General features: G+C 36.9%; 1 pseudogene across 1 annotated transcript; it reads left to right on the top strand.

Moving 5' to 3' along the window:
- The first annotated feature begins 10162 nt into the window (after positions 1-10162).
- LOC309689668 (semaphorin-7A-like) lies at positions 10163-16422 on the top strand (annotated as a pseudogene). The gene is made up of 14 exons (XR_014280840.1): positions 10163-10256; positions 11649-11768; positions 11883-11921; positions 12028-12126; positions 12358-12451; positions 12716-12823; positions 12922-13064; positions 13231-13409; positions 13452-13476; positions 13607-13748; positions 13949-14061; positions 14316-14461; positions 15463-15524; positions 16016-16422. The product of XR_014280840.1 is annotated as a semaphorin-7A-like (transcript).
- Positions 16423-17533: the final 1111 nt, after the last annotated feature.

The following is a 17533-nucleotide window of genomic DNA, read 5'->3' as shown; positions in this document are numbered from 1 at the left end:
ATGGCTGCTACAAATTTCTTATCAAGTGTCATAGGGATACACAAGAGCATCCCACATAATACCAGAGATTCTGCTGCAAAGATCCTAGTACCAAACATCACAGGACACACCCAGAGGATCACGGGTCCATGCCCAATAAATCAGTACATTATCTGGACACAATATTAGGTAAGTGGGTTTTAATATTGTGGCTAATTATTGCCATCGGTTGGGCCATCAGATTTTTTGCAAGTCAGCTGTGAAAAACAGTAGAAATAGCTGCACCAATCCAGATTTATTTGTATATAAACACCCTATTAAACCACATTGAATATTAATCAAACCTGCCTCCAAGCCACATCTTTAAGGTGCCCTGCAACAATGCTACGCAATGCTACAAGTTACTTTACATTTACTAAGAAGCTGCTTTTGGTGACAAATCGAGTATATAACGCACTGTGTAGAACTTGCAGGCACTTAGAAGGAGACAGATGCCTCATTTCGAGCTACACACCCCATAATTATCACCACCATTACTACATTAAAAAAATAAATACAAATTCAAATTGAACTATAAATAAGACTTAGACTTTTCCTTTTCACCTATCTCCACACCGTGTCACACCCTTTTAATCTTCAAGAGAGAAAAAACAGTCTGTCCTCAAAATCCTCAGTCTTAGAGAGAAATTATATGCCTGAAAGCAACAATGTCCAGCCATGAACTATGGGTATTGTTGTGCTATAAATACATTTATCTTAAGGCGAAAATGGGCCTTGACGGAAGTTTTATGCTCTTCCAGATTAAAATATTACATATCCTGGAGGGTCACTTTTTCTGAGCTTTTGTAAGGTTGAAACAACTATAATATGACTGCAAATTAATAAGATAATATTTTTGTACGTGAACATTTTAGGGCAACTGAGTATGGTCATTCTGAAATTATCGGTTATGAAAGAGACTGATATTTGAAACACATTTGCAATAGAAATGAAAATCTGTGTGTGCATTCATAGTCTAACTGGGAATGTGGATGTGCTTAGAAAAAGATCATAAGATTTTGATCCATCTGGAACTTTGGCAATATTTCATACCTGACCTCAAAATTGAGCTCAGATTGGCCATTTGGATGTGCTGAGAGGTAACTGCATTAGAGCAAAAGCACATTTTTAAATGCAATAATTTTTAAAATGCCACAGACAATTGAAAAAATATTGACTGTCAAATCTTAGCAGTATGCTTACAGCAACAACAGATATTTTAAGGTCAGCCTAATACACACACACACACACACACACTCAAATGGTTTTAGAGGACTTCTCCCTGAAGCAAGAGTCAGCTGTGATTATCACAACTGACTATCATACGGGAGAAAAAACACAGGAATCTTATGTGCATTTATTTATGATTAGCATATTATGGTTCTGAAATATAAACTGATGCGATTAAATGGCCTGTATTTGTATAGCGCTTTACTAGTCCCTAAGGACCCCAAAGTGCTTTACACATCCAGTCATCCACCGGTGATGGCAAGCTACATTGTAGCCACAGCCACCCTGGGGTGCACTGACAGAGGCGAGGCTACGGGACACTGGCGCCACTGACCACTACCAGTAGGCAACAGGTGAAGTGTCTCGCCCAAGGACACAACGACCGAGACTGTCCAAGCCGGGGCTCGAACCGGCAACCTTCAAACTACAAGATGAACTCCCAACTCTTGAGCCACGATCGCCCCTTTAGCCATTGGTAAAGTGAGCATGGGTCTAACACAATAAAATCCTCATTTGCCATGGCTTTAGTTGACTTACCTACAAACATTAAGTAGGTAGTAAAATCAAAAAGAATCATAGCACATTCTCCCTGCAGAGAAATACCTGAATGGAGGACAATACAATTTTAATTTTGGCTCACTGTTTCCACTTGGGAGTACAACTTTTTTTCACTTGCACATAAACTACACATAAACAGTTGTATGAAACATCATCCTTCCCATAAGGAGGTAGAGAGAAACAATAAGATGCTACCTAGGATGGTTGGGGTTGTCCCCTCAGCTTGTTGAGGAATGGTCTGTCATAGATTACAGACAGACACCCATTCTTTCTATGAAACACTGAGTTCCCAAGTGCATTAGAAAAGCACTATATTTTAAATAAAAAACAGGCAATTTACAATGTATCTAGAATTTAAAGTTCAGGCTTAAAACTTTTTTAATAAAGCTTGTACCTTGAACCATCCCTTAGTTTTAGGCTCAAACTGGAACAAGACTTCATGTGATGCACTGAAAATTTCTTCTCCACTCACCTCTTTTTACTCCCCACATGTTTATATACCACTTCAACATTAAAGGTTGTCTTCTCTTTTCCTTAGTCTGGCTCACTGTGCTCTCTTTTCACAACCACAATCAGAATCAATGTTTCTATACAAATCAAGTATGTGTATATGTTCACATGCTTAGCCAAGTGTGTATATTTACAAGGACCTGGGCTCTGGTTCTCTCTTTGCTCTCGCTGTACTAAACAGAATACACAAACGTACAACACATAAGATGGCAACGCAGAAAACAACATGTATAGCATTTTTGTATTTATATTTATATGTGCAATGGTGCAGAGTGCAAAGGTGTTGGGGTAAAGTATGGAATAAATAAGGGCTGGATAACTGGTTACCATATACAGGAGGTAAAATAACTACTGAACACATCACACATTTTCAACTTAAATTTGAAGTAAATTTGTCAATATTTCCAAAGGTGCTGTTGACATGAAATTCTCACCAGAGAAGAGATATGCAAATAAATCAATCAGTCTTCAAATCCTGAAGGTTTCATGGGCCCCTTCTTTTTGTTCTATCAGTCCATTTCAGCTGGATTCAGGCTGGGCAATTCTAGCAGGTTTATTTTATTTCTCTGAAACCAGTTGAGAGTTTCCTTGGTTGTGCGTTGGGATCATTGTCTTGCTGAAATGTCCACCCTCATTTTCATCTTCATCATCCTGGTAGGTGGTAGCATATCTTTACTGAGATCCTCACATGTGCACATCACCCCCAAAATACCATACCAATATGTTTGACCTCCAAACATGGTGTGCATTATGGCATCCAAAGAGTTGAATTCTGGTCTCATCTGTCCAGACTATATTCTCCCAGTGTTTCACAAGCTTGTCTAAATGTTGTTCAGTAAACTTTAAACACACGTAAACATGCTTTTTCTTTAGCAACGGAGTCTTGCATGTTGTGGGTGCAAACAGGCCGTGGTGCATGCATTTAAAGCTTGAGGGCATTAATTACTTACTTTCTGTGAAACAACTGTACCTGCTGATTCCACATCTTTCTGTTGCCCTTGGCTCTTGAACAACTCTTCTGATAATTCTTTTCACTCCTCTGTCTGAAATCTTGCAGGAGCACCCTGTCATTGCCAGTTTGGTGAAATTATGTTCTTTCCAATTCTGGATTATGGCCCCAACAGAATTCACTGGAACCTTCAGTAGTTTAGAAATTCTTCTGTAACCAATTCCATCACTTTTTTGCAACAGAAGATTGCAAAGTTCCTGCGAGAGCTCATTGTCAACCCACCATAAGACGTAATTGCTGATAGATTTGCGCTGGTGTCATGATTTCCCATGCCTTTTTGGATCTCCCTCTCTTTCTTCCCTGTGTCTTTTCTTATTATCACAACTAACTTAATTTATGAACATCTATGACTTGATTTCTTTGAATGTTTGGGTTAGATGGGTGGTAATTTCATGTCAATAGCACCCTTAGAAATATATTTATTTAGAAAATTGGTGACATTATTATAATGTGTTTTTACTCACTGTATCCACTGCTATGTTGAAAGTTGGTAAGTTTTCATACTGAGACAATAAAACTAATGTAAATGAGATTTTTCTTTTTGGATGAAATGGCTGTTTCAACTCACGTACTCTCCTGCAGGCCTTTATTTTTAACTGACAAATGCAAGTTCCTTCTCAAAATCTAAAGCATAGCAAGTCTCAGCCTGGGGATTTTTAAGTAATTGGTTGTGATGCACACGCAGGACATAAAACAAAGGCTCTATCTCCTGTTCAGAGCTGCCAATCTACTGGTGTGCATTTACAGGAAAATGTTTGCTGATTAAATGGCCAGTTCATGTGTCGAGCATTTTCACTCGTCCTCGGTCAACTTCCACTGGGTGTTGGTCAGCTGGATGATGAAATCCCTACATCACTCATTTAAAATGCTCCTTTTGTTCCTTTACATTGTGTCATCCTGAGCGTCACAGGTTTACTCATTTCAGCCGCCTGCTCTGATTAGTAACTGCAGAAAGTCTTCTGCACATGCTGCAGCTGCATTTACCTTAGGACTGGCCTCCTTCCAGTATGAACTGTAGTCTAGTTCTTGGTTGAAGACGCAAACATGCATACACTACTGTATAGTCAATAAATCCTGCTTAATTTAAGACTTTTAGCGCAATTATAAAGATCAGTCATAACATTTTTACCACCACTATGACAGTTAAACTCTTTCAGCCAGTTTTGCTCACGTTCCTCTGCATGAGAAAATATTTTTGTGTGACCTTAAAGGAAACGCTGTTGCTAAAGTAACAGTTAATGGGCATCCACATAATAATGAGAACTCTTACAACTCACCTGAATAAAAATAACTTAACTGGTGCTGCTATTGTTTTATCATAAGTCTAGAAAGTGTTTAATTTGAATTGCAGATGAAGAATCATATGATCATTCACTGCCATCTGCTGGAGATTTAAGTTGTCTACACGATAGATGGTAACATTCATATTGGTATACAATATTGTCTATAACACCTGTCTCAGAAACGAAGAGGTCTGAAATATTCAAATATTTAATGTCATAAAGGAAAAAAAATACACACATCAGGTGTGATGAAGAAAGGGATGTGTAAGAAGTACAGCAAGCTATCCACATCTGTGTCCTTGGAAGCTATGAAGTGAAAACTTAAAGTCTTGGCTAGCCACTTTAAGAGAGATAGGAGAGAGAGAAACCAGAATAAAACAGATAATTCCACTGAACCATCCAAGGTGTACTCTCAGTGGGAACAATATGAGAACATCCCCATCAAAGCTGTAGAAGGAGCAATACTAGAAGCGCATATGGGAGGAGGATGCAACACATAACAATCATATACCAAGTGAGTACTTGAGCAACTTGTTGCAGTCTTCTAAACAACTGGAGTTCTTTTTAAGACAAAGAGTCACCTTCTGCAAGTTATAAGGAATGCATGTTTAAGACATTTCCACATGTGTATTATAGTCTGTTAGTGAAGTGGGTTTGTTGAAAACCTCCTGACCTTTTTTCCACTCTTGCAGACTGGATAACTGTTTTTGTCATGCAATTGGATTGCACTTTGTCAAGCCGCTACCCTAAGACCTGTCCAACTTGGGTGTCCCACCTGAAGGCTATGCTTCTGCTGGTCTAGCTCTTAGGGTCACTGACACAGCAAACCCCATGACCACGTTAAGGTGGCAAACCCTCAGGGGGAAAACTTAAAAATAAAATAAAATAATCTTCATCAGATTATAACAACTAAAAACATGACATTTACCTCAACTGGATGACCTATATCAAATATACTCAAACCCAACAATAACACTTCTCACTATTGCCAATATTAACAAAACTAAAAAGGGTGAGCCAAGTTATTTAAAAAAGGTAAATTTACCAAGTCTTGAAAAATAAAACAGAAAAATAGAATAAAAAATAAAGAATAAAATAAATGATCCATCCAGATCTTTGCAACCAACAAAATAATATTTATCTTAATTGCATGGCCTAATTCTCAAATAAATTTGCAAATTAAAGTAGGAATAAAAGCCAGATTTACAAAACAAAAAAGGGTTGGCATAGTAATTTTAAAAACAACAACAATTCACCATGTCTACTAATTTGTACAACACAACAGATTTAGAACAGAACACTTGAACTTTTTTCTTCTTTTTTCTTATCTTAAGCTTGCTTGTTTTACAAGGAACTGAACTCTGTTTGGAACTGAACTGCTCTCCCACAATTCTGAAGACACACCAATTACCCGTACTGTTACATAAAATGTGTGCAGCTCAGCCAGTGTTGGGATAATTTCATTTTGGATATCCTTAGATGTGTATTTTGCATCTTTTGGGATTCCCTTAGCAATGCTTACTAGCTTCTCATCCTTCTCTCATCACACTGCAAAAACAGTTATACTTGATACAAGCCAAATATTCTCAAATCTAACAAAATTTTCTTGTTTTGAGGAAAAAAATCTGCCAATGGGGTAAGCAAAAGTTGCTTGACTAGAATTCTTAAAACTAGCAAACTGCTAACTGCTGTATGCCTTTTAACTAGATAAAACTGTCTAAAATGTATGCTTAATTGAAGAAAATGTGACTTATTATAAGGAAAGACACTTTGATATTTAGAAAATCTGTACCTAAATCGAGTATTATGCTTTCTTGAACAAGCTATTTTCAAGAATTATTTGCTTACTTTAAGATTCTACACCTAATGTAGATTTTCCACATAACAAAAAAAAAATTACTATATTTTCTTTCTATATTTTCTTAAAACTGAATTGTTTCTTTCTTGATTGAACTAACTATTAGAAATATATTTCACCTCTGAGAACAATAATTAGCAAAAATTCCTGAGAATAAGACACCATCTCTTCAAAAGCTACTAAAAATAAAGGACTTCATCTTAAATTAAGACAGCAGACACACTCTTAGTTTTTGCGCTTTTATTGACACAGCAATGGGTCAGTAACTCAATTTTAATAGTACTGAGGTCAGTTCCAGGAGAATCATGTCTAACATTATCTACATTTCAGCAGGGTACTGTGTAACATCGTCAATATAAAAAGTGCATATTCCAGATACTCTTAACAGGAATAATATCAGTATAACATACTCTGGTAGCAAAAATAAATTTAGCTGCAGCTTAAAACAATCTGCATTTGAATTACATAAGTTTTTATCCTATATTACATAAGTTTTTAGAAGAACAAGTTGAAAGATTACACAACATTAACATCAACATGTTATGGGGATCTGAACTTTAAGAATATTTAGACCGACTCCACAGTAAAATATATAAAAGGAAAGCATGAGTAACTGCAAAATACAACAATATATAAATATAGAATATTGCAGCCTTGCCTTTAGGACATGGAAAAAAAAGCCTCACTACAGACGCCCAGCTTCTTAGGTGGTACTGTGCTGGAAGGGAAAAGCATTGGAAGGGCTCTGAACACAGCTGCTGCATGTTCCACTGGTTTGAAAAAAAGAAAAATAAGACAGGGCAACACCATTAAGCATTGCAAATAATGTAATTTGCAAAGCATAAATATAGACAAATCAAGATACTGTAGCATTACCTCCATTCAAAGTTTTTGGCAGCTTCATAACTTTCTTCATGACACCATAGAACTGCACCTTCGAGTAGAAGATTTCCCATCTATCCTTCATCTCAGAAATGTATTTCGAGTTGGATGGTTGAATAATTCTCTGTAGGTCATCCAGGACCTGAAAAATACAAACAGAAACCCAACTAAGAGATCTATCTAGCTCTGTGTGTGGTCTTGACAATAACTGATAACAATCAAAATGTCCCCAAAGGAATAACAGGATGGCTAAAAGAAATAAGTGCTGCTTACATGATCCAGATCTCTGAAACAAAGGTATGCCTCTGGTATCTTCACTGCTCTGTCCTGCTCCTTTACAGCATTGGTTTGGTTTTTGGGTCTTTTATATATCTTGGAGAGTCTTGTAGTGTCTTGCCTGAGTTTTTTGGCTGTCAAAGAAGTCAGCTGAACCAGCTAAACACACAGAGCAGAGGTGTGTAAATTATTTATTGCAACAGTAAGGCTTTATATATCTGTTATTGGTGCAAAACAAAACAAAAACACCAAAAATATATCTGTAAATTAGATCAACAAATTAACTAACCACCTATCCTCAAATTGTTCATTCATCCTGTCAAGTTGTCACTATTAAATGGAACGCAAAGATTCCAACATAAACAGTGAAGTAGATGGGTTCTATTGTTAGCAGAATTTTTAAGAAAATAAAAAAAGTATCCCTTAAACCACATATACACTCAAGGTGTATTAAATCATACTTATATTCTTCATCAATGCCATCCTGGTGGTGCACTGGGATGCCCATCGATCTAACTGGTGATTTATCTAGAATAATAGTTGATGCACTGGACTCCTCACTGCTGTCACTTCTTGCAACGCTTTCATTTCCATCCTTTCTTGGCTTCTTCGAAGGAGGTTTTTTGCCCTTCCTTGGACTTTTAACATTGGAGAGTCTCTTCATTAGCTTTTTAGCAACATGCTCCTAACAGGTACAAACAGTAATAATTAAGAGATGATAACACACATCACCCATGATTAACACAGAGTGATAGTGAGAAAATGCTACTTACCCAGTCACCCCACGTTTCTTTAAGCATTGGGTAGTACTCCATCAATTGCTTTGTTAGGCATCAACCTCATGTTTGCTGGGATATCTGGAGTCCTCAGCTGCTCTTGCTATCGAAATCATGTTTGTCATGGTGTTTCTTACGAGTCGACAAAAGAGTTCCTTTGACAAAGGTTCAGCACACTCTGTCCCCAGCTGCTTCTGTTCAAAGTAGGAACGTCGAGCTTGCTCAAGTTCACTGTCTGTGAAGACTATGTACTCTGGGTTGGACATAGTTACAAACTTAGAAGTGCTGGGTTCTTCTCTGGAGAAGTCACCATCTCCAGTGGTTGTTAGCGTTTTTTCAGCAGCAGTCTTGTTCTAAAATACAGTGTACACAGGGCTAATTTTCACATAAAATTGCACAAGAACTTTAGGTCTCTACACATGAAAGAAAATACAACACAATATCAGTAAGTGTTAAATATGTAGGCCACTTGATTTAAGTCAAAACTAAAGAAGATGATCAACATCTCTTCTACTTTCTGTTAAGTGAGCATTGGTGGAATTACTTGAAACTGCATAAAACAAACTGGTGTGTTCTCAGTTTTGTCACACAGCGATAGGACATAACTTACTTCTTCACATTTGTGCACTGCAAGCCATAGAGCCCGACGTCTGAGGAAATGTTCAGGACCAGGAAACAGATCTTTGATGTCATCTCGTGAAAGTGATGAGAGCAGGTCTTCTCCAACATTTGCTTCTGCAATAGGAGTTTCCAATTATCACTACATTGCATTATCCTGGTGTGCAAGCCAGCTGACAGCTTTGCTTGTGTAACAGACAGGAAACATAATTTCATATTTACCATTTAAAACCATGACTCTATTCCATTATTCTCCCTCCTCACTGCTCCACAGGTTCTAAATTACCTTCCTCCCATTGACTGGTAAAAGTAATATATTTGTGATACATCAATTAAATACATGTATACATATAAATGTTTTTGTTTGTTTTTTTGCTTCCTGAGCTAAAGTATATAATGAAACTAGAAAGCAAAAATTTCAGAAGAAATTTTAAGTGTGTTTAAAGTTTGCTCAGAGTTGAAAGCTGAAGCGGGGCTTTGTGTCGGGGTCTGACAAACACGTCCTCCAGTCGAGTCGGCTCAGCAGACAGGCTCACAGTGGTGCTTTTTGGATCGAGAAGAAAAAACTTCTCTGCCAGACTGAAAGTGTGAGAAGAACAATGGACTAGTACCCCATTGATTGTAGAAATATAGACCTTTTTTTGTTTGTTTGTTTTTTACTTGTTAATTATCTCACGAGTCGCTATTATTTTGACGACAGAGACTTGCTATTTCCTTTTGCTCTGCCCTGCCTGACACTGGGCCATTTGCATACGTGACTGGATGTTTGCCCAGGGGGAGAGATCTCTGCCGAGTGCTGTTTAAGCCTACGCAGAACAGAGCACAAACAGACCACGGAGTGGAAAGAACGAACAAGAGGTGAAAGCTATCATCTCATCTGTGCCTTTTCCAGTGGATTTTTCATCTGCTAAATCTTGTCCATATTCAGTTTGTGGGTAATCTATTATTTTCTTTCTCAGCTTCTAAAAGTTTGATTTAAGGGGCGTTGCCCCCCTCTTGCCCCAGCGTAGGCCCCTGGCTATTAACAAGAAGAAAAAAAAATAGGACTTTTTGGGCAATCCGAACGTGTATTTTTGTGTGTTGTTGTTTTTCTTCACAAAATCGTATTCAAATCTTTAGACAACCGTGCTTGACGGTCCCAAAGATGAGCCTAGCGGCATATTTATTATTTTTACTCCTCTGTAGTCGGATTGAGGCAAACTTTGCGTCTTCACCAAGGATAATATTCACAGAAAAGGGTAGGTAATATTTGTTTTCTTCAGTTCTACATCAATACTTTAAATGTCAGGATAAAGTTATAAACCCAGAAACACAAAAGAAAGGGAAAATCTTAATTTTAAAGTATAGAAAGAATGTGTGCACTATAATTTTTGTTCATGGGAACAAATAAAAATATAAAACAATTTTGACTTTTTTTTTTATCAAAATTCTGACTTTGATCTCAGGATTCTGACATTTTTGTCAGAATTCTGGAAAAGAAGAAAAAAAAAAGACATGTCCACTTTTTTTTTTCCAGTGGCCCTAATCCTCTTCTGTAGGACATCGTTCAATAAGTGAATTCATCAGAAATTAAATTCAATTAAAAAATAAAAAAAAAACATTTTAATTTATTTCAGTGCCTAATGTTAAATAAAACTATTTATGTAGCATAATTTCAAAACTCTAGATTTGTGGCTTTTAAATGAAAAGTCAAGCCTTCTTCTAGAGACAATCGCCAACTGTGGCCACAAGATGTCAGTATTTGAAGGGATTGTGCAAGCAGCCAACTAGACAGAATGCCTATTGAGGTACAGAGAGACACGCTTTGACTTTGGTTTAATTGAAGTGTAGATTTCACTTTACAAGAACTACTTACTTTGATTTTCTAAGGAACGCCACTGCTTTAGATAAAGAAATACAGTGATATGTAAGTTGTTAGTTTGTGGCTGAATGGTCGACTCAGCGATGTTAGTTGTTAATAAGTTGCTGTGTTTAGTGTAAGCTAAAATATTATTAGAGCACCGTTGATTTTTAGTTGTGATGTAAGTGGTTTTTCAAAAGTGGTCAAAAAATGACCACTAATTTTCAAGATTGATTAAATGAAAGCTAATGAATCTAGATTTAGACTGCGATGTTGATTTAACATACTGGCTTCAACTTTTGTTTGTTGTGGTGGCAGTGATGTTGTGTTTCTTTAAATAGTTAAAAGACAGCTCTGCAGGAAAAAAGGTGTAAATGAAATGCAAACACATGAAGATAGAGTCGATATCATTTAATCCATTAAGTGTGAGTAATGTGATCGAAAGTGGTGACAATGGTAATGTTAATGTTATGAATTAAAATGAGATATTGTGCTACACAATGTTGCTTCATTTGTTCATCTGTCCAAAGTATTTGCTAAGAAAAAACCACTGTTAAAATGATATTTTATATCCCTCTACATGACCTCAGGAGGACTTTGTCTGAAGAGCATGTTTCTCATTAGGACTTCCTGACTGCACATATGATGAACTGGTTTAAAGTTGGTTCTTAAACCAAAACCAAATTTATTTTGGTTTCCAGAAATCTCTGAGCATCTGAGCACGTTGTCCAGTTTCAATATATATTGCGCACACACACATATTATAAATAAAAATAAAAATTTGTTTTAGAAACTGCAATGAAACGGTTCAGATCCACCAGTACAGATTCTTCTAGAAGAGCAGCCGGACACTGCCTTAGCTGTTGGAAAAACATACCTGAATACCTACAACTTTCAAAACCAGAACAAGGTAGAACATAGCTGTATAATCACAGTAAATTACTGTACTGAATGCTCTGAAATAAATGTATCTTCATATTAATATCATGGAAAAGTAATAGTCCTGCATTATGTATTTCCACAGAATCAAAGACTTATGCGGTTGGAGAATTGCAACAGTGAGGTAAGCAGTGAACAGATAAACAAAAAAATAAAAAGAAGTAGTTTGTCAAATTGTATTTTTTGACCACTCAAGAAATCTAACAAACAATTTTCATCTTGTCATTTAGGATTGCAGCTATAACATCACTTTGGTCCACCCGAAGAAAGATGCTAACCAGTTGTTTGTGTGTGGAACCACTGACGATGAAACAGTTTGCTGTAACTCGGTAGGACAGAGTACTGTGACAGAGGACTGATATAATACTGGGAAATGGTAGTTGTGGTGTTTCTGCTCAGGGTTGATAAGTTACTTCTACTTTGGTTTAATTGAAACAACCTTCTTCTGAAAAGAAAGCAAATACATCACAGGTACAGGGTGTTGGGTATATATATATGCGTGCTATCTGTGATGTACATTAGTTGGGAAACATTAAGATAAACTGTTCTTTCTTTAATAGAATTTGGCAGAGCAGTCACCGATATGCAAGGAGAGTTTAATAAAACATATAAGCTCATTTAACATAAAGGAAGGTGACCTGTCGGCCCTTGCAGGTGAGTTTTTTACACACAAGATGCTTTTGAATAAATCTGCTGATGAATCCCTCCTTCCTCATTCACCTTTTTCTATGAGTCTGTAATTTTAATCCTTCTTGTGTGTTTACAGAAAGTCTGTACTTTTGTCAAAACTACTAACATCTTTTATTTAAATCAGTCCCTTTTAAAGGTTGCTTCTTCTCCCTATTACTATAATATTGAACTAGTTTCTCCCTGTTTGTACATCCCTATAAAACGTCAATTTGCCACTGTTTGTTCCAGAATCTGAACAAAGTACAGATCTCTACATAACACGCTCTGGATCTGTTGAATCTGTTGGCATTCACAAATTTGGTAAAGCAAGAGTGGGGCCAAAGAACCACGATAAAGGTATTTTCATAAAGTTAGAGCCACAGAGACCTTATTTAGTGAAATCGCATCACTATAAATGTTTGGATTCAAATAAATATTTCTCTTTCAATGTTTAGAGCAGCATTATGTAGGATTGGTGCTCAGCAAACGTGAAGAGGATCCCTCCCAGAACAGACTTTATGGCTTCTATAAGGAGAAAAGTGAAGACACTGGACTGTTCAGTGAAATGTGGCTCCCTTTTGTGACCCAGGTTTGCATGGTAAGAGCAGAATGAATGGGGAAGTTTGAATTAAATAGGTAATGCCTACATTTTTCCAAAACAGAAAAAAATGAACAGCATCAGTAACCACATAACCACTTTACAAAACAAGATTTATATTTGCATAAATATTCTTCCAATTATTAATAAGTTGTGTTTCTTCTAGACAGATGTTGGTGGTCCTAAGAACAACATGCAGTTTACCTGGACATCCCAGATGAATGCCAGGCTCTTCTGTGGAGACCCTGAGAGAAAGCAGCGTTTCTCTGAACTGGTAGATGTGGCCACTGTGCAATCAGATCGGTGGCAGGATACTAAGATCTACGGACTTTTTAGAAACAAACGGTATAACTCTTAAATAACTTGTACTGCCTCCAAATCCCTCAGACCAGAGTGCAACTATCTTTATCTTGTGTGTGTATTTGTTCTTTTTCACTCATATTATGTATTTTTTGATTTATTTATTTTTTTTAATGCTGCCACTAACTGCAAATAATAGCAATATTGCTGCAAATGTCTCAGGCTAAATTTGTCTTTTCAAGACTTCGGAGATGGAGCAGTTGGTTCTTCCTGTGGGTACCTCTGGCCTTCTTCTCTTTAATCATCACAAGTATACCCACATCCATGTTGACAGTAAACCAAACAGCAGAAGTAGAAATCAGAACGTCATCTTCTTATCTTTAAGTAAGTAAAAAAAATAATTTGAAGTAGGACACACTAAATGTTACGAAGAATGTACTTTAATGTTTTAATGTGTTTCTGTAACAGAAGGTAGTATTTAAGTACTCTGTACTAATATATGACCAGAAAAACAACAGGTAGTGTGTTTTTGAAAAGTCATCATATTTAGTATCATTCCTCCTCTTTTTTGTGGTTTTCCATAGACAATGGAGGGATTCATAAAGTGCTGCACAATGAAAGTCGCACCTTTGTCATCGCTGAGTATCGACCGTTCAGCCACGCTCGCATCCTCCGCCTCATCCTTCACCAATCTTCTGTGAGTAACAATGATGCCTACAAAACTTTTGTCCCCACCAACCATGAAGGTGAAATTGTTGATGCTTTACTGATTGGAAATAATTGTTTTAGTCAACTAAAGGAAAATTATGAACATCATAAAGACAAGCATTTTACTTACATCTTTATATGTAAGTTACATGCTTATATTAGCTTCTTTTCTTTTTTTCTTTTTTTTTTCCATTTTTACTAGTAGGCCTTTAACAATAAGAAAACATTTTTTAATCATTGCAGAAAAAGCTGTATGTGAATATTGCAAGTGAACTGGTCCAACTTGATGTAGCAAACTGTTCCCAGTATGGAGACACCTGCCAGGACTGTATGCTATCCAGAGATCCCTACTGTGGCTGGGATGGCACCCACTGCACCCCTGATGCAAAGTAAGACTTTATGTACCTGCAGACCTGTGACCTGTGAACAATAACTGTTGACCCAACAATTAAACGACACACCCTTAAGTTTTATCTAATTGTAAACAAACCCAAGCTATGTATAGTTATTGTCCCTCACCACATTCAAGGTCTAACAGTTGTATTAAATGCTATTCATTCCTTATACATCAACTGAAATATTAAATTGCCAATTTCTTAGGTCCTCCAGCCAAAGGACTGATATTGAAGAGCTTACGCTATAATTCACAAGATTTACTACTGCCTCTGAAGCGTTGGTCAGATTTAACTTAACATAATGACCAACATGTGAATTGTGATAGTGATTAGTTTGATGAACTACTACATTACTTATTGTTCACATTTATATTCATATTTCACTAGTTATCACCTATATTTTCTCTCTTTCTCGATACGTTTTTTTGCTGCTTACTGCTGATGATGATTAACAGCCAAAATAACTTGAAATCACTGGCAGAAATGTCTATTTGAATTAGTATTAATAATAACATGTAACTAATAAACTATACATTAAGAAGAAAGTAGAGTGCTACCATGCACATCCTTTTTTCCATCATCTTTTTGACGATACAGTGTTGCAGTGGTTAGCACTGTTGTCTTACAGCATAATGGTCCTGGGTTTGAATCCAATGCATGTTGTCCCGCTGCCTGCATTGGTTCTCTCTACATAGTCCAGCTTCTTCCCAGCAGTTCACAGTGTTAGGTGCATGTTAAGTTAATTTGTGATTCTAAATTGGTTGCCGTATCTAAAAGTTTGGTACTGTGCGAGTTTGTTTTATTTCTTTATTTTTATTTTCATGTTCAATAGCTTTTCATTGAAGGTGTGTTGTCAAGATACTTTATAAAGATCATTTAATTTTTAAATTAATGGGATAGAGTTTTTGAGTTTCAATAATTTGTTTATTTCTTAAATCCATGTTAAGGATCATGGTTGCATATTGCCTTATTTAAACATGCATCGTCCTTTATAGTGGGAGGTGGCACGATGCAGCAACTGGGAACCTTGGCATCTGTGGAGACGACACTACACAAGGTATTTAAATTCAGGCGCATGCACAAGTAATCGAACACCTGAAAGCTCCAGCAAATTGATGAAAACTGCAAAATCTCTACAGTACCCCAAGCTATCTACTTGAAAGCAAGATTTGAGTCTTCTGAGAATTATTTAATATCTGTCTCTGTATGCCATAAACCTCTACCTCAGTTTTATCAGTGCCATGCCTACTCTCTGGTAAAATGTTTTTCTTTTCATGTTAATATTTTATCAACAGCTAAAAGGCATATTTTACTTAGATGCTAAAATATTTCTGGTTCTGCAGTCCCCCATTTTATTCCAAACTGAAAACCAAAATGTTTTCATTACACATTTGAGCAATTTCTTTTTTAGGTCTACAAAATCTGATAGCGTGCCCATTGCCTCCTAAAAGCAGGTCCAGTCATTTTTCTGAGGATCTTACATTCCACTTGTGACTAGAAATAAGGAGAAAAACAAGCTAAAGGGACATTCTTGTGTTCTTTCCACAGAATTTACAAGTCCCATTCCAAATCCAGAAAAGAATGAAGTCAGACTTCATGCAAAGCATTTTCTGCAGTGCTCAATGTCATCTCGTCATGCTCAGTACAGTTGGCAGCACCTTCAAAACTCCTCATCTTGCATCTGGAAGGCAGATCAGTGCCTTTATTTGATCAACAGCATGGGACCTGAGGAGGAAGGAACCCACACCTGTGTATCAGAGGAAATGGGTTACAGGAAAGTCTTGGCACAGTACCAACTACGGCTCCAGGAACAACTGGAGAGCAAGGCAGTGGGCCAACAGTTAAACCCAATCATCTGGTGTTGTCTAAGTGTGGTTCTGATTCAGAGTTTCTCATGTTAAAGCCAGAGTTGATGTATTATATTGTTATATATTATAAAATCTTAAATTTGCAAATGAAGGACCATAAGTCCCTATTGTTTCCTCTTTTTACTAAAAAAAATTAAATCTCTACATTTCTGATACATGTTTAAGCATCTACAGCAGCTGGGGTTCAGAAGGTAAAGAAGGCTATTCACTGTGGAGATTGGATGTTCAGTTTCTTCAGTTCACAGTGTCCTTGGGAAAGACACTGCTCCCCAAATTCCCACCAGTCATCCGTCAGAAAGTGTGAGATAAATACAAACCACTGTAGATGTACAGATGTAGATGTAAAGACCTCACCCAAAACACGTCAATCAAGTTTCCTCCTTAACGGCTAATCATTAACATAAAACAATAACAATCTTACAAAAACGACCTCCTATGCCTGCTGCAAATGTCATGATATCCCGATGTGGCTAACACTTTAGCCACAGCTCTTGTGTGTGTGAAAAACTAATTTTATACTTTGTTGCTATGCTCAAATTAAAATATTTTTCAGTAAATGGTGTAATGTCTCAGTTTAAAAATATGTTTTATTGTAAATAAACTAGGGCATTATGAGATATCCAATTAATTGCTTTTTTTTTCTCTTCTTTTTACATTTTACACAGAGTTCCAATTTCCCTTTTTTTTGGACAGGGGCTGTGTACAGAATGAGGCTAATTCAGTTTTGAAAGCGATGCTTTTTGCACCTTTTTAGGGTTAGCAGTTTAAGCATGAAATGTCAAATATGAGGACATTGTTAAACAGCTATATTGTTAAAGTACTAACTGAACTGGACGACTAAAAATGTTCTCTGTACATATTTTGCAGTTTTTGGTTGTTGTTGTTTTTTTGTTTTTTTTGCTTGTTTGATTTTGTGGTTGAGGATGTATTCAGATACTAGAGTTGGATGTCTCGAGACCGCTCTCGAGACCACTTTTACGTGGTCTTGGTCTTGACTGACTTTGGTCTTGGTCTCGCTGTCTCGGTCTTGCGTTCTCAAATCGACGTAGTGTTCGAGAGATTTGGAGTCAACCATCAGCGGAGGGGGGGTGGCTTACTGGGCTTAAGCCCCGGTCATTTTTTCAGAAGCATGGGGTCTTTTGGAGTGTAATTTGTTAGTTAGATGCCTGACTGACAACTGTATAAAACAAAAACAACT

The sequence above is a fragment of the Aulonocara stuartgranti genome (genome assembly GCF_965226115.1).
Source record: "Aulonocara stuartgranti genome assembly, chromosome: 1".
NCBI classification, from domain to species: Eukaryota; Metazoa; Chordata; class Actinopteri; order Cichliformes; family Cichlidae; genus Aulonocara; species Aulonocara stuartgranti.
Note: the sequence above shows the minus strand (reverse complement) of the source record. Positions and strands in the feature narration are given on the sequence as shown.